At 36.0% G+C, this 18,694-nt stretch overlaps 1 long non-coding RNA gene across 1 annotated transcript; it reads left to right on the top strand.

The window, feature by feature from the left end:
• Window positions 1-264: 264 nt before the first annotated feature.
• LOC131547128 (uncharacterized) lies at window positions 265-8,953 on the top strand. The gene is made up of 3 exons (XR_009272854.1): window positions 265-893; window positions 1,956-2,020; window positions 7,885-8,953. It is a non-coding gene; the product is annotated as an uncharacterized LOC131547128 (long non-coding RNA).
• The last annotated feature ends 9,741 nt before the right edge of the window (window positions 8,954-18,694 follow it).

Here is an 18,694-nt window from a genome sequence, read left to right as displayed (position 1 = left end):
ATTCAAAAGCAATTCTTTTCGAAATAACTGTTGTAGTATAACCATCAGGAGAGCAGTGATGTGTGAACTGAATTTGGTGACACTACAGTGTGTTACTGTGAAGTTATTGAGTATTTTATTAGTAACATTTTTCTTGTTTCGCACTTTGCAGACGGTCCCTTAGGTCTTGTCTCTCAGACTCCAGCGCTTTGAGATCAATTTATTTTGTACAGGGCGGAAGAAAATTGTTTTGAGGAAAACTCGCTTGTAGCTCACTTTCTGCATCACTACGAAAGAAAAAAGGCGTCGATTGTGTAGTAAAATGTTTTGCTCGTGAGTTATTGATCCGGAAAAGTTGAATCTGTGAATATCTTGCCAACTTTGCTGGACTAACTTCAAAGCGTAGACTGAAACTGAAACTACGATCAACTTTGTACATCGTTTATCTCACCGCACAAGTCCTCTGATAAAGGCTACGTTAGTTGTCACAAGGTGTCAGTGCAAACTTGAGTTTAATTACACAAACTTGTATGCTTTCTCAGGTTTTAAACATGCCGTGTTTAAAGAGGAAAGACACATCCCCCCTATGTGTTTGTTTTAACATATTGCACATGTAACGAAAATGAGAATCGGATCATAGAGTTAGAGTTCATATAAACAGATTGTATTCCCATTTAGACAGTAGCTATTTACTCCAAATAAGCTCGCGTTCTTTAGCTAAACGGCCCTAAACCGTTTCCCATTCATTCTCAATGGTAGTGCTGCTAAACCACTACGGATGCAATATACTTTCGGCCGCTAGCGCTCTCGTGGCGCTCTTCCGCGTTTCGGCCCCGAAGGGAAGTTTGAATTCGCAGAAGAAGAAAACAGCCTCGGTTGTTTAATTCAACGCATTCTCAGCGCATCTGTCAAAGGTAAGATACTTTATGTGACATCAGTTTACGTTTTGTTACCGTTAATAACCAAACTTTACCCTATCGGGTTTTGTTTACTATAGTTTGTCGTTGATTGTTTGCACGCCAAATTATGAATGAACATGGCTGTAATTTACGCTTCTGTGTATTGTTTGTCATCATTAACACGTCATCTGTTGATTACAAGCTAAATTATGAATGGGCGTAACCAATTATTCTCATTTTTGTAATGATATTACATGTATTCCACAGTTCAAAAATGTTTTCTGACCATGGTTTTAACTTGGGTAAAGTTGGTTTGATATTCGCACATTCGGACTATTGCATTCAATTATTCAGCGGACATTCAGCAAGTAAGTATGACATTAAAACAATACTTGCCCATTTTGATTGATTGTGAAAAAAATGTAGTAGGTTGACAATGATGTTGCTGATTAGAATTTACAAAAGAAAATTTTTTTGCACATATAATTACAAAGTTATTGAACGCGGAAATGTCGTGAATGTTGTGAATGTGCGAATATAAAACCAACTTTACCCAAGTATGGTTTTACTATAGTAACCATAATTTAGCCATGGTATTTTAGCAGCAGAGTCACAACAATAAATTTACCACTGTTGTTACTGTATTGGCCATTATATTTACAGTACAGCCATGAAATTGTAAATGAATGTCAGTCTGACAAGAACAGCAGGAGTGTGTGTGTGTGTGTGTGTGTGTGTGTGTACCTGTTTTTCTATTCAGGTGGGGACTTAAACCTGAATACACACAGACTCATGGGGACTCGTGTCACGGTGGGGACCTAAATTGAGGTCTCCACGGGTAAACAAGCTAATAAATCACACAGAATTAAGTTTTTTGAAAATCTAAAAATGCCTGTAGTCTCCTGTAAGGGGTAGGTTTAGGTGTAGGGCAATAGAATATACAGTAGAAAAACATTACGCCTATGGAGAGTCCCCACAAGGATAGCAAACCAGACGTGTGTGTGTGTGTGTGTGTGTGTGTGTGTCTGTAACAGAATTATTGCTTTTTGTAATATTTCTATTGTGATGTTCTTGTAGAGACCACTGTTTCTACACTGCTGTCATCTTCTCCTGGTACCATGCAGATCCTCAGTCAGATGCAGGTAAATATTGGACACATCAGCTACATCATACACAGGGTTTCTGCAGGTTTTTAAGTCTTAAAATGTCTTAATTTACCCGTACACAAATTAATGCCTTAAGAAAGTTTTAAATCAGAGAAGAATGTATTAAATTCATAAAACGTTGGATGCAAAGCAAAAAGTGAATGAATCTCTTCCTCTGTATTTTGTCTTGTTTTCAATACAAATATCAAACATCTTTCAATCAAGATATGTTTATTTCAGATGCAAATTAGGGCTGCAACTAACGATTATTTTAATAATCGATTAATCTGTTGATTATTTTTTCAATTAATCGATGAATCGGATTTAAAAAACAAAAACAAGAAAAGCATTAATTTCCAACCCTTTATTCAAAAACAGAACTAAAATCTTTAGAAAGTGCACAAACATGTTGCTCCTTGAACATCCCTGAGCTGTTATAATAATAATAAAATAAAATAAAAATGGACTAACACAAAAAACATACACATGTATGCTTTACATCTGCCAAATATATAGCCTTTTTGGGGAGGTGGTGCAAAAATTAAATAATTTAACAACACTCCGTCGTTAGCGTTGGTATTGTATCAGACACTTGCACTTAACATTATATGAAAATCAAGCTCAAATGGAGTTAATAATGTTTTTGACCAGAGAATGACGGAGATGGAGTGTTTTGTCTGTCATTAGAACAGCTGTAACTGTTATCTGAAGCAGCAAGTGCATTATGCTTTCATCAACTTTACAGGTTATATAACTTTGATTGTAGCTATATGGGCGCTTAGTTTTTCTTGTCGCTTAATACACTTGGCCAAAATCTCAAATTAAGCGCTTATGCACATAATGCACAGGATATTTAAACGATATAGACAGCAAATAACTAATTCTTCTCCACTCTTCAAACACACAAAACATTATCCTTTACTGACATAGTGTTTGAGTAAAGAAAACGCTGTACTATTCAAACATCAATTATTTATTCACCCTTGCATTGCGAAAAAGCAGAGATCTCATCTTCTCCAGGCTGTGCGCGCGTCAATCTGAACGGAGGCGGGTGAAGGTACGAGGTCTCGCTGAGAGCTCGATGATCCAATGGCGTTAAGTTTTACTGACAAGTTATTTTAATGCTTATCATTGGTTTACTATTTTAAAACTCTCTGATTTTAAAATAATAAAAACGAATTATAAGCGACTCAAGTTTGGATAATTTTTCACAGCACCTGACTGGGCTAGGGTATGGCAACTGCCATACTCTGCCATACGCATAACGCCGCCCCTGCTCCCACACCTTGGATGACTTGGGTCGCACGGATCTCTCTGCCTCCGCCATGTATCTTTCCTCTACCTCCGCTCGTTTTTAAAAAAAAAATTTATTTATGAGGCGCCGAACTCTGCTAGCATCCCTGCGCGAGAGAGACCGAGTGTGTTCACTCCGCTCCGCTCAACTACAGTTTTTTTTTTTTTTTTATAATCAAACGTCTCGCGTCGACACAACGAATCGATTATGAAATTCGTTGCCAACGCTTTTAGTAATCGATTTTTATCGATTTAATCGATTCGTTGTTGCAGCCCTAATGCAAATATTAATGAAGTCTTAAAAAATATAATGAAACTAAATGAGTTTATTCTTAAAACAATAACAAATATCAGTCTATGAGCTATCAAAACTTCCCTTTAACCCCTTAACTGTCACCCACAGTTTTGAACAGAGACATTATAGTGCACTATCCAAACTTAATTTTTTATAATTCATGAATGAAAATATTTTGTAACATGATTTTAATGTACAATTTACATGGTAATGCAATGTCTGATTTTAAAATGGGTTTCAAAGGATGAATTTTGAAATTTTAAGTTTTCTACTGATAAATAATTTCTTATGATTTCTAATTCGTGATAGAGAAAAAGGCAACTAAGAAGACTTTCTGTGACAAAGGTCAGAATTCATGTCATGATGTAGATTTTTTTCAGGTGCACTCTTGTCATAAACAGAGGTGTCAAATCCAGGGTCAGAAAGTAAAAGTCCTGCCATGTGTTTATTCCACCCATGAACTCAGCAGCTGATTTCACCAGAGGAGGAACCAACTCATTCCTTTCAAGTCACAAGCAAGTTTCGAGTCAAATCCCAAGACCTCAACGAGTTGAGGTAATTAAGAGATAATTGAGAGACTAATTAAATGATGATTGTGCATTAGTGATGAACACCTGCTGTTACTGTGAATCACAGAGGATCAGATGTTGATGTTTTATTGGTTAAAATTATGCCACCATCATGTAGATCAGTGTTTGCTTTAGTTGGGCTCTTGACCCTTGACTCCTGTGTTAGATCTCTCTGTAGCAATGCATGTGCTGTTGTAAAGCGGAGAGATCAGTGCTGTGCAGTGAGCAACTGTTAGTTGTTTTCATATGATGAGGTAATCATCAGGTGCTTACCTGTTTGCATCCAATATACTGTGTGTATATATATATATACACATACAACATTTTTCATTTTTTTAATTTATGTTCTGCTTTTGAATAAACAACTCTGTGAAACCACAGTGCAATGAATTTACTGCTGTAGTAGTTATAGAGAAATAATTTTAAATCTAATGCATTTAAATATTTAAACTCCAGTCCTACTCAGACACACACAGACATCAAGAACCAGCGTATGAATCTCAACAATGGTGACAATCAACAAAATGCTTCATGCTGCAATGCATGCTGGGTAACACCACAGTATGAATAATTATTGTCACCACTGTTGAGGATCGTATGATAAGTGTTCATGTCTAAAAGCCTGAGCAATATAATTTTAATTTTTCCAATATTTAATATTACGATGGCATTTGTTTAATAGTAAATTCCTGCAGTTCTGTAACAGCTGAACGTCAGTAAATAAACCAAAGAGAGACACCTTCATGATGTTCATTCAAGTGACATAAAAGCCAAAAGTGTAAGCTCATCTGCTTCCTCAAGCTTTTAATTCAGCAATGTGCAAATGTTTGTTGTGAAGCAATATTTCAATTGCTTAAAAGCAATCCATTCTCAGTTACTAAAAGGGTCAAGAGCCCAACTAAAGCAAACACTGATCTCCATGATGGTGGCATCATTTTAACCAATAAAACATCAACATCTGATCCTCTGTAATTCTCAATAACAGCAGGTGTTCATCACTAATGCACAATCAACATTTAATTAGTCTCTCAATTATCTCTTAATTACCTCAACTCGTTGAGGTCTTGGGATTTGACTCGAAACTTGCTTGTGACTTGAAAGGAATGACTTGGTTCCTCCTCTGGTGAAATCAGCTGCTGAGTTCATGGGTGGAATAAACACATGGCAGGACTTTTACTTTCTGACCCTGGATTTGACACCTCTGGTCATAAATTAATCTATTACTTTTCCTACATAATTTTTTAACAGAAAAAGTGGTAAAATACCTATTTAGGAGTCTTAGACCTTTCCAACGATATATAGTTTGTCATGATTAGATTAGGATTTAATTGTAAAATAGTGAAGTAAAGGTAGGCGTCCCACAGGGTGGACGGTGACAGTTAAGAGGTTAAATTAAGGTTACTTTTTTGCCAAATGGCAGATATTAGTTCTTGTTTTAATCACAAAATCACTTCAAACAAGACTTTGTATTTTATGTTATTTTGTTTCTCCAGTAAATGTATTTTATTTAAGAATCTTTAGGCATTTGCACTGAAAAACAAGACAAAAATACACAGTAAAATCCCCAGTGTTAAATCAACACTGCTTCAGAGTGTATTTGGTCCCACTCCAAATAGTGTTAAAGTAACACTGAAGCAGAGTTAAAGCTAATGAGATAATTATGTGATTAATTAAGTGCTGATTGAGCATTAGTGATGAACACCTGCTGTTAACAAGCAGAATCACTGAAGAAAATAGAAACACAAGAACAACAACTGACTTCAGCCACAGCCTTTGATAAAATCAACTGAAATAAAAGACATTAAATCTCTGAAGGTCTCAGCAGAGGATGATTAAACAACTCCACAAACAGCATCACCAGCTCCACTTATTATTGACTTTATTTCTGTCAGATGACTACAGAAGCTCTTATTGAAAATTATCAGAGGTTTAAACATTGATGCTTCATTGGTCAAAAACAATGCCACCATCATGGAGATGAGTGTTTACTTTGGTTAGGCTCTTGCCACTTGACTTGCTGTGTTAGTTTTTTCTTTGCAACAATGCATATGTTGTTGTAAAGGAGAAAGATCAGTGCTTTACACTGAGCACATACCTGCTTCTGTGTGAGGAGACAATCATTGTGAACTGGCCAGACTATATGCTTTTTTTATTCTATTTTGGGTTTGCGCAACTATCCCCCTGATGTTACAGAATGAGAAAGTGTTGCAGCCAACAGTCGTGAACGCTTTTAAAACCATCTGCATAACATTTTTGAACAACTGTATCGTATAGACAAACACAGACATGAAGGACCGGCATATGAATCTCAACAATGGTGACAATCAACAAAATTCTTCAAGCTGCAATGCATGCTGGGTAACACCATAGTAAAAACTCCCACCATGCACTGCAGTATAAATATTTATTGTCACCACTGTTGAGGATCATATGATAAGTGTTCATGTCTAAAAGCTTGACCTGAAACTCCTCAACTTTTTGAAATGTTACGGTCCTATGTGTTTAATACAGAGCTCAAAATTATTGTAGAAATAGACTTATATATCCAACAACACATGATATTATTTATATATAAGATTACATATTTTCTTGGCTGCTTTTTAGTTTATGAATTTAAGTCAATAATCAAAGCAAGAGAAACCACTTTGTGCTGGTTAGTCATGTCTTTTGTAAGCAGAAAGTGTAATCTGCTACATCAAGCTTCTGTTTCAGCAATGTTCAAGTGTTTGCAGTGAAACATTATTGCAATTAATTAGAAGCAAAATTATTTAAAAGTTCTACAAGGGTCAAGAGCCCAACTACAGCAAACACCAACCTCCATGATGGTGGCATCATTTTTTGACCAATAAAACATCATCTAAACCTTAGTTAATTCTCAATAAGATCTTCTGTAGATGTCTGACAGAAATAAAGTGAGTCTGGTTATTAATGAGTGAAGCTGGTGATGCTGTTTGTGGAGTTGTTTAATCATCCTCTGCTGAGATCTTCAGAGATTGAATGTATTTTATTTCAGTTGATTTTATCAAAGGCTGTGGCTGAAGTCAGTTGTTGTTCTTGTGTTTCTATTTTTTTCAGTGATTCTGCTTGTTAACAGCAGCTGTTCCTCACTAATGATCAATCATCATTTAATTAATCACTTAATTATCTCATTAGCTTTAACTCTGCTTCAGTGTTACTTTAACACTATTTGGAGTGGGACCAAATACACTCTGAGCAGTGTTGATTTAACAATGGGGATTTTACTGTGTACTGAGGAAGAGCATCACTTTCTTGCAGCATGATCTGAAGCTGCAGTAAAAGATATTTCCATATTCTAGCGTCTGGAGCAGAGTGTTTGAGTGTGTTTTTGTAAAATGAATTTAAAAAAAATTATGAATATCTGTTGGAAATTGTATTTTCAAACTCTGAAGTTAATACAACTCATTATGTTTCTCAGACATTTACGTTCTACAAAACATGTTTTTGTTTTTTCTCATTTGTTCCTCAAATTTGCTTTACTTGGTCTTAAAAATGTCTTAACTTAACCTTCATAAAACCTGCAGAAACTCTGTTTTCTTACACATTAAACTGAATATTGAACTTGTTGCAGACACCACTGGTACACTGCCTGTGCCCTCGCTGTTTTCATATCATGGTTCCCATGTGGAGCCTCTATCAGAATCTTCAGAATGCAGAAATTAATTCATTTATTCCCCTCTGTGTAGGAAGTACATATACGCCACCTCTGCCTCTGCTGGCCTCACCTGAGACCCCCTGGACCTGTGAAGACTGGTGGCAGGGTGTTGAGCACAAACATAGCCCATTGACAACTTGCTTAATAAACACCGTGGGAAGAAGCACATCCTCAGGAGCATGCAGCAGTGCTCCACAATTCCTCTACTGATCCAGACAGCATGCTCCATTCGACCACAAAACTGCACATTTCACAGTATGTCAAGCACCTGGTCAAACTACTGAACATCAGTTCTTTATTAAACAACTCCAGAGAAACGTCTTGAAAGCGGGTAGTGAATCAACCAGTGTGCCAGTGGTAACAATGAAGCCTGCGGATGCAAACCCACCAGCACCTGCTCTGACCACACTCCTAACTCATGAGACCATTGAGACAATTGTGTTATGGAGCGGCAGCAGCAACCTGAGGAGAAGACTTGTCTTGCTTGTGGACAGCCAAAGATGGTTCCTCTATCCACTTTTTTCTTAATCAGCAAGGCCCTGTCAGGTACTTCTACTGTTCCACAAAGGTTTTTAATGCTTACAGTGATTAAGAACTAACACACCCCAGAGTTATTTAAGAGAGAACTTGAGGACACAAAGAAACGGGTGCAGGAGAAAGGACAGCAAAAACACAAAAGGCCTGAAACTGAACACGTTAGTCGCTTGTGCAGATTTTGTAAAATGGAGCTGAAGCAGGGTCCAAACAGTCCTCACATACACACAGGCTTTCCTGGCGTAGCAGGGAAATATGTTAATTGCCCTGCTGAAGTCTTTTCCATTTACCAACCTCAGGACATGCAGAAAGATGACCTGGAAAGAGTTTAAAGTGTCTGCATTTTACGAGATGGAAAGACAGAGATGTGTGGCAGAAAAAAAAATAAATAAATGACATTTCTTGATCTTTTGCCCCATAACTCATGTATATACTGTATATTTTGATTTGTTTATTGTTCAGTGTGAGACTGTAATATGTATATTTTGTCAGAATTCTATTTTTCTTTATACTTTATTATTTTGGATCAGTATTTACTAATCTTAAAAAGTGCTTAAAGCATTTAATAAAAACAACTGAAAATTACAAATTGCTTCACGAGTGCTGTGTTCTTTTTCATAGGACAAATATTTTACAGTTACTATGGTTTTGGAAACACTTAACTGATTATTTAACTTAAGTGTGACTTTAAGTGTGACTTAAGTGTGAAATTATTCCATCACTTAATCAATTTTCATTTAGTACTTGAATATTACTTAGTTTGAGTCAAATTTAAATGCCTCTTATTTTCATTTCAAAAGCCATTTAATAGAGACCATTCATGTTTAATATAACCATTATTATATAATTCATGTTTTCATATAACCATGTAATGTATACTATTATTTTACTGTATTTCTTTTAATACTAATCATCTATTCATAATACACAAATTTAAAATACTTTGCAGCTGTAATGTATTGGTAAATTTTATAATTTTGTTTGATAAAAAGACAAAGCTGTGTTTGTGTAATGGTTTAGACCTGCGTGAGTGGGATTCGAACCCCGGTCCAAATAAATACATGAAAAATATCTGATTGGCCGTGACATCATTTCCGCTCTTTGGCCAACTGTTGAAATGCTTCAATTTCATTGGCTGTCACTGCGTTACAACTATCCGCGGCAGGCCTGTGTGTAGAAAAAAAAAATCGTTGCAACTGTCTAAATGACTTCTTGCATGCATAGAGCAAAATGTTCCCCAAATAACCCGCGTCTTTGCGCTTGCAGTTTTGGCACGATTCTCTCACTGATTTCAGATTTGCAAGCGCGTGTGGAAGGCGGGACCTTCTTCTTTCAGCCAATCAGATGAGGCTCTTGCTGACTCTCGATTTACTCGTATCTGATTGGTTCAATAAACACTCCAGACGTGAGAACACATCTTTATTTTAATTAGACTGCGTCATTCTTATTGTGGGGATGGTGTTTTTAATGCACAGATACATATATATATATATAAAAAAATCAATTCATAATTAATAATACAATAAAATAAAATAATAAAACAAAAAAGCATGATCCTTTATAAGCTGTGTAGGCTACCATTAGACTGACTGCCATGTGTTCATTCTGAATTTTGAGCTAATATTAGGAAATGACATTTCTGTGTATTCACTCTATTTATCCTAATCATCCTCCTCTTCAGCAGACCATATGATATTAGTTTGTAATCTTGATGCTACGGAAAGTATCTGCACTACTATGCATAATTTCACCATGTCTCCTGATCAGGGTTGATGCCAGGGTTTTTTTTCCCCCTTTAACATGTAATTTCCTTTAAAAAAATATTTTACTGTACTAAATACTTACCCCTAAATTATGCATTTACCATCTGTAATGCCATGTGAAACCACTAGATGGAGGTATAGCCATATAAAAATATCAACATTACTGTGTATTTCATGGTTTCTGGGAATATTTGATTCAGACATAGTTACTTTGCATTTGGTTTTTCATTCAGATGCATATATTTAGACATTATTAAAGACTATATTTTGTCAAAGTAGTTGTAGTTGTAGTTTTTTAAATGTTGATTTGGTTTGAAGTGTCAGTGTTTGCATTACAGTCAAATCTGGAGACAAATCGCTATAACACATTTTGATTGTAAAGTTTAACATAATTTCAGTGGTGTAGGCAGATTGTCTCAAATCTTAAATTTCAATGCAATGTCGAAACAATCCAATAATGTTCACTCTAGCTTGAAGATCAGTATATTAGCACATGGTACACAGTAAAATCCCCAGTGTTAAATCAACACTGCTCAGAGTGTATTTGGTCCCACTCCAAATAGTGTTAAAGTAACACTGAAGCAGAGTTAAAGCTAATGAGATAATTATGTGATTAATTAAGTGCTGATTGAGCATTAGTGATGAACACCTGCTGTTAACAAGCAGAATCACTGAAAGAAAATAGAAACACAAGAACTACAACTGACTTCAGCCACAGCCTTTGATAAAATCAACTGAAATAAAATACATTACATCTCTGAAGGTCTCAGCAGAGGAGGATTAAACAACTCCACAAACAGCATCACCAGCTCCACTTATTATTGACTTTATTTCTGTCAGATGACTACAGAAGCTCTTATTGAAAATTATCAGAGGTTTAAACATTGATGCTTCATTGGTCAAAAACAATGCCACCATCATGGAGATGAGTGTTTACTTTGGTTAGGCTCTTGCCACTTGACTTGGTGTGTTAGTTTTTTCTTTGCAACAATGCATATGTTGTTGTAAAGGAGAAAGATCAGTGCTTTACACTGAGCACATACCTGCTTCTGTGTGATGAGACAATCATTGTGAACTGGCCAGACTACATGCTTTTTTTTTTTTTTTATTTTGGGTTTGCGCAACTAACCCACTGATGTTACAGTATGAGAAAATGTTGCATCCAACAGTTATCGTGAATGCTTTTAAAACCATCTGCATAAAATTTTTGAACAACTGTATCGTATAGACAAACACAGACATCAAGAACCAGCATATGAATCTCAACAATGGTGACAATCAACAAAATTCTTCAAGCTGCAATGCATGCTGGGTAACACCATAGTAAAAACTCCCACCATGCACTGCAGTATAAATATTTATTGTCACCACTGTTGAGGATCATATGATAAGTGTTGATGTCTAAAAGCTTGACCTTAAACTCCTCAACTTTTTGAAATGTTATGGTCCTATATGTTTAATACAGAGCTCAAAATTATTGTAGAATTATGATCATTATATATCCAGCAACACATGATATTTATATATATGCTTACATATTTTTTTGGCTGTGTTTTAGTTTAAGTCAATAATCAAAGAGCAAGTAAGAGAAACCACTTTGTGTTGGTTAGTCATGTCTTTGATAAGCAGAAAGTGTAATCTGCTACATCAAGCTTCTGTTTCAGCAATGTTCAAGTGTTTGCAGTAAAACACTATTGCAATTAATTAGAAGCAAAATTATTTAAAAGTTCTACAAGGGTCAAGAGCCCAACTACAGCAAACACCAACCTCCATGATGGTGGCATCATTTTTTGACCAATAAAACATCATCTAAACCTTAGTTAATTCTCAATAAGATCTTCTGTAGATGTCTGACAGAAATAAAGTGAGTCTGGTTATTAATGAGTGAAGCTGGTGATGCTGTTTGTGGAGTTGTTTAATCATCCTCTGCTGAGATCTTCAGAGATTTAATGTCTTTTATTTCAGTTGATTTTATCAAAGGCTGTGGCTGAAGTCAGTTGTTGTTCTTGTGTTTCTATTTTCTTCAGTGATTCTGCTTGTTAACAGCAGCTGTTCATCACTAATGCTCAATCATCATTTAATTAATCACATAATTATCTCATTAGCTTTAACTCTGCTTCAGTGTTACTTTAACACTATTTGGAGTGGGACCAAATACACTCTGAGCAGTGTTGATTTAACACTGGGGATTTTACTGTGTAGTCAGCCTAATGGTACACAGCTTCTAAGGATCATGCTTTTTGTTTTATTATTTTATTTTATTGTATTTATTTATTTTATATATATATATATATATATATATATATATATATATGTGCATTAAAAATGCCATCCCCGCAATAAGAATGACGCTGAGTCAAAGTTTGTTAGGATCGGACAATATTTGACTGAGATACAACTATTTGAAAATCTGGAATCTGAGGGAGCAAACAAATCAAAATATTGAGAAAATCACCTTTAAAATTGTCCAAATGAAGTTCTTAGCAATGCATATTACTAAACAAAAATTAAGTTTTTATACATTTACGGTAATAAATTTACAAAATATCTTCATGGAACATGATCTTTATTTAATATCCTAATGATTTTTGGCATAAAAGAAAAATCAATAATTTTGACCCATACAATGTATTTTTGGCTATTACTACAAATATAACCCAGCTGTCCAGGGTCACATATGCTTTGAAATGAGCAGCAGAATATATATAACACTACAAATAATTGAATCAGCTAAATTAATTGAGCAGCTCATTACTATTTTTACCATTTTTCTTAATGTGACAAATACATCACATCAAAATTCCACCTACTTTTATAAGGTTAATAGCCAGATGTGACATATATGTCACCACGATATATTTGTAACTTATTTTATATCAGTTTGTTCAAGAAACGTATTAAAATCAGGTTAAGAGTAATCTAGGATATGTTATTAAAACATTAGAATTGTTGCATGGGTTGAAACATACCTTTTGTAACAAAAACTAGTGCTTTTAAAAATTGCTGACACTGTAACATGTGCTAACCAGACAGGACACCATTTTGGAAATATTGTCATGCACACATTGTCACATGACTGAACCTGGGTGTTCATTATATGTCACTTAGGGACTTCCTGAGTTGAAAATGAAGGATAATGCTTTAAAAAGACCTTTCCAGATAATCACCAGTGTTTGTGACACCCGCGTATATATACCACTCCAATAGACGCATTTCGCAGTATTAAGGTTAACGATTAATCAATTAATTGATCGTTAATTTAAACGACGATCGATCATGGAAATGATCGAAAATTGACATCCCTAGTTTAAACTCACTTAAGAATAATAGCTATTTCTTGAGGAAGCACCAACGGCCGGATCATTCAGCTGATTATAGTTTTAGGTGGGCTGAGACAAATGCATCAATGCAATGAAAATTCACCACATTCATTACTGTTACATCTATTATGTAAATGGGGGAAAAAGACTTGGTAGTACAATAAATTTAATGCATGACATCACTGCTGGTGGGAGGGGCCCCATGTCGTTCTTTGCCATCTAAAAAAAGTTTAGATGGCATTTTCTTTTCATCTTGCCTCTAATGCATATTAAAGTTCGTAAGGGCAGCGGTAACCGAGGAAAAGCTGTAATACCACTGTTAGATAATCACCAGTGAATTTGCATCTCATTCGGTCCATCAGCTGTTTTTGTTTTGTGCAGGTGTTTTTTGTAGTTTCACAAAGCTAAAGTCAAACCTGTTTATGGGTTGCCTCTAATTTTAAATGGAAAAAGCACAGGTTTGCCTTAGTTTGTTTATATGAAGAGATTTCTTTTATTTGTAGTATTCGTTTATTTGATTTGAGATTTGCTTTTATAATTTTTAAATAATTTGTTTTAAATCACATTTTAAGAAAATTGTATCTGAAATAAGTATTGTGAATCGTATAACATCGTGAGTGAATCCTATTATAGTCTTGATCTCTCTTTATTTTAGTTGGACACCTAAAATGTGTTAACCAACCTAGGCTCATTGAAAATACGTGCCTCTACATTCATTTCTGCAAAACTGAAAAAAACATACCTATATGTACGATTCACTGCAGTTTCCAGTTGAAATGAACATTAGAGGCAGTAAAACTCTGACAACGTTTATTCGTTTTCGCACAAATTATGATTTACAGTTACAGAGGGTAGTCGTGGCCTAATAGATAGAGAATCAGACTTGATGGTCTTGGGTTTGAGTCTCAGGGATTGTAGGTGGAGGGAGTGAATAACCGGCGATCTCCTTCAGCTTCAATACCACGATTGAGGTGAGACCCTTGAGCAAGACACCAAACCCCCAGCTGCTGCTTGGGCGTCGCTGCATTATGGCTGCCCACTGCTCTGGGTGTGTCTGTTTGTGCATTTGGATGGGTTAAATTCAGAGCACAGCTTCCGAGTATGGGTCGCCACACTTCACTTTCAGAGTTTTGATTAATAAAAGCTCATTTCCACACAATTATTTGCAGAATATTGAATTGAGGAACTGATTAAACTAAAAAAAAAATAGAAAAGAAGGTTACCAATTTATTTTAAGAGAATTAGCTCAATTTTGCAGTTTTATTTTAGAGGTGATTGTTAGTTCCCAGCATAGGGTTAATATGTAAAAAATTATTTAGCTCAAAGGGAATAATTTATGATTTTATAGAGAATTTGAACAGAATCACTGTTTTGCGGCTGATCACTGAGTCGGCAGCGATTCAATGAACGAGTCGTATAACATCAACTCTGCACTGGATATTCAAATCCAAAATATAGTGAAAACACTATTGATAAGCACAGTACACATGAACACATGCATTCATACAAGTTGCAGAAAGAGAGAAAGTGAGGACAGGATGAGTTTAAGAGAATGAAAATGTGAAATGCCAAGTTTACACACTCTTGCAAAGTATACTTTTGGATGTGATTTCTATAACCAGAATATGATGCATTTGACAAAGAATCAATGGGAAGAAACGTTTCAAGCTAAAATTGTCAAACTCATACATACCAAACACGAATAACCCTTAAAGTCATTCAATAGTTATTAAAAAGACATACATGTGCTTAAAACATGATGGTTTAATGTGTGCCCAGTCAACAATTTGATCTCACAGTGATGTCACCGTGAGCTCACAGGATACTCGTGATGAGGTCACAATGTGAGGTAACAGTGAACTAAAAGTGTAACCTCACAGCGCCCTCACTGTGTGCTCATACTAATGTGAGGTCAAAGTGCACTCACGGCACAGAGACTAGGTACCCAGCATGCATTGCAGCATGAAGCTTTTGATTGTCACCATTGCTGAGATTCATACACTGATTCTTGATGTCTCTCTTTGTGTTTGAATGAGAGGGTAGTTAATAATGTTTGTGTTTTATGCTTTTATAATCCTTCCTAACTGATTATGAGACTGCTGGATCCTATACTGTATAATCACAGCGCTATTATGTTTAGAAACTGTTGATTAATAAAATCTCAACCAGACTGCATATTGAGTGTAGGTGATGACTGCATTGCAATCATCAGTAACACACCAATATCACCTGGTCGCAGTCTCTTTTTGGTTTTTCTTGCCATAACAAATGCGCTTTATAAACACAGTTAGAGCAGCCCCAAAAATATATAATGTATAAAGTCAAGGGTCAAGAGCCCAACTAAAGCAAACACTACTCGCCACGATGGTAACGTATATGTTTCACTTGTATCTTATAACAGAAATCTGTTAGCTGGGCGTGCACTCGTGAGCTCATCATGTGAGAGCACTGTGATATCTCTGAGATAGTGTTGAGAAACAGGAAGTAGAATGTCTATGCATACAAACATACAAAACCAATCTAGAAAGAAAAGGAAGCAAACATTAAATAACCTAATTGAACAATGAAATAAAAATACATTTTACTTCCCTAACTACCTAACGATAAACAAAACCCAAACAAGCCAGCCAAAATAAATAGGCAGGACACCCCTACGCTCCACGTTCTTAAAACATAATGTTTAGAGCGAATTAATGTGATCAACAGGTTTCACACTTCACTTGAGTTTAACAGATGTGATCATTGGCCAGAGGAGGGATCCAGGAGCTCTCAAACCAAACATGACTGAACCAACAATGAGCTCCCCGTTGAATGCCGGGGGCGTCCTTATAGAGATCACGCCTCGTCTGAACCGCCAATGGCTATCATACACCCCATCACTGGACAACCTATCAGAGACCAGGAAGAACGAGCAGGAGGAGAAAGAACACAACACAACACATACCAAAGACAGATCGTAACTCAGGACATACAGTAAACACAGGAAATTAAGCCAGGAACAGATGGAATGTTAATACACACTAAGAGTCCACGGACAAGTTCAACATAAGAGATCAAAAACACAGAGCTACACCATTCTAGTTCATTTCTAATTAGTTAAACTGATGTACTTAGCTGACCTGGTAGCAGTAACACTTTTTGCTTTTACCTCCATGACATATCAAATGAGAGCCTGGTCTTATAAACAAAACAAACAAAAAAATGTTTTATGTGTCATTTGACATCACATTTGAAAGATAACACAACCTCCATCCTCACAGTCTCAAGTTCAGCAGACAGAGAGAAGAATCAGAGAGGAGTTTGAGAAACTCATCAGTTCCTCAGAAAGGAGGAGGAGAGCAGGATAGCGGCTCTAAATGAAGAAGAGAAAGAGAGGAGAGGGAAGATGAAGAGGAAAAGAGGCTTGCTCTCAGACAGACTGCGGGAGGTGGAGGAGAGGATGAAGGACGATGACGCCACCTTCCTTCAGGTTGGGACGAAAGCAACTTCACACACTCACACGTTTCATTATTTTATGACAGTCATTAATCTAGCTGTCTCAATGTGCATCCCACAGAATTATAACAGCATTATGAACAGGTATTGTTTGTTTTCTAAAAGAAAATATTCATGAGTTTATCATGTGTATTACTGTAATATTCTGAGGTGTGCGTGTGTGTGAGTGTGTAGTGTAAAATACACACTTTCAGATGCATAACTGAGTTCATAAGCACTTATCGATGTTCAAAAACATCTGGGTAACTTTAAGTACCATGTGTGTGAGAAGATGAAGAACATCTGCTCTTACTGTGAGTGCTGGATGCTGCATTACATTTGAAGCTGGACCTCTTTTTAGTTGTTGTTGTGATAGTGCCTCAGTCTATATTATATTCACACTGGTGTTTTAGGAACCTAATCAGATTAAGAATGATAATAATAGAACTAATAATAATAATAATAAAAGACTTGCAGTAGTTTTACCTATAAAATGAAGACAGGAATATGTTAAGTGTTGTAAATTACAATACTGTAAATAAAATGTAATCATTTTAATTTACACAACAAATTACCATAATAATATGCATGTCTTAATTTCTTCACTTCCAAATACTTAGCATTTAATACATAAATTAAAAGCTTTCATTTTGGAAGAATACCGGTGAAACTTCTATCCACATGTGAATGTATAAGTAAAGTGAATCTAGAACACGTTACTTTTCCGAATGTGAGTGGTGTGTGTGCGTGCGTGCGTGTGTGTGTGTGTGTGTGTGTGTGCATGTTTCCTTGTAGAAAAGGTGTGTCTTCAGCTGCTTCTTGAAGGATGTGATGGACTCTGGAGGCTCATTTCTCTAAAGAGGAACAGAGAGGTTGAAGGGTTTGGAGAGTGATATTTTTCTTCTGTTCTCCACAGACCCTGTGATCCTGAACCCAAACACAGCTTCAACAGACGTCTCAGTGTCAGATGATCTGACCTCTGTAATCTCATGTCTCCATCGTCAGGACGAGCCCAACTCTTCATCTGCACAGGAACCGTGTGGTGTTGAGGAGCGTGGGATACAGTACTGGCACTCACACGTGGGAAATTGAGATGGAAACAGTCGCCACTGGAGCCTTGGGGTGTGTTTTGGATTGGAGGGAAAACCTACTTCACAACCTTTGAGCCCTGAAAATGGCTTCTGGGGTCTCAGACGTGATGGAGACTCATGTGATGTCAAGATTAAATACCAGTGTAAATCCAGAGTGTATTAAGGATAAGATATTGATAATACATTTTGTATCCTTAGTATTTGATTTTAAGGATAAAAAAAAAAATAAAAAAACTCTTTCTACTTACAATTTCTAACTGATGATTGAGCTTGGCATAACTAGTAATAAAACAGATTCTTGCCCAATATGATTTTTATTCATTTCAAGTACTTTTCCACGTCTAGAAATCACACTTTAAAATTGGACTTCCTCATTTATTCACATTTTCTGAATAAATCCAGCACTGAAAAAATTGCCAAGAAGTATAGGATTAAAGAACATTATTTTACAATAATGCAGTCAGACATTTACTGTGCATGCCGGGTTATTTTCTGCCAAATTACTGTGAAAGCAATGCAGTAATTAACCTGGAATTTCACGTTAAAATTTTTAACTGTGTAGCTAATCAAAGGAGGAAAGGGGTTAAAGGGGTGAACTGAATTAAGAAGTATCTTGATTTTTAGTTGTTTTTTAAATAATGCTAAGTCCTCTTGAGGCC

The sequence above is a fragment of the Onychostoma macrolepis genome, chromosome 01, assembly GCF_012432095.1.
Source record: "Onychostoma macrolepis isolate SWU-2019 chromosome 01, ASM1243209v1, whole genome shotgun sequence".
NCBI classification, from domain to species: domain Eukaryota; kingdom Metazoa; phylum Chordata; class Actinopteri; order Cypriniformes; family Cyprinidae; genus Onychostoma; species Onychostoma macrolepis.
Note: the sequence above shows the minus strand (reverse complement) of the source record. Positions and strands in the feature narration are given on the sequence as shown.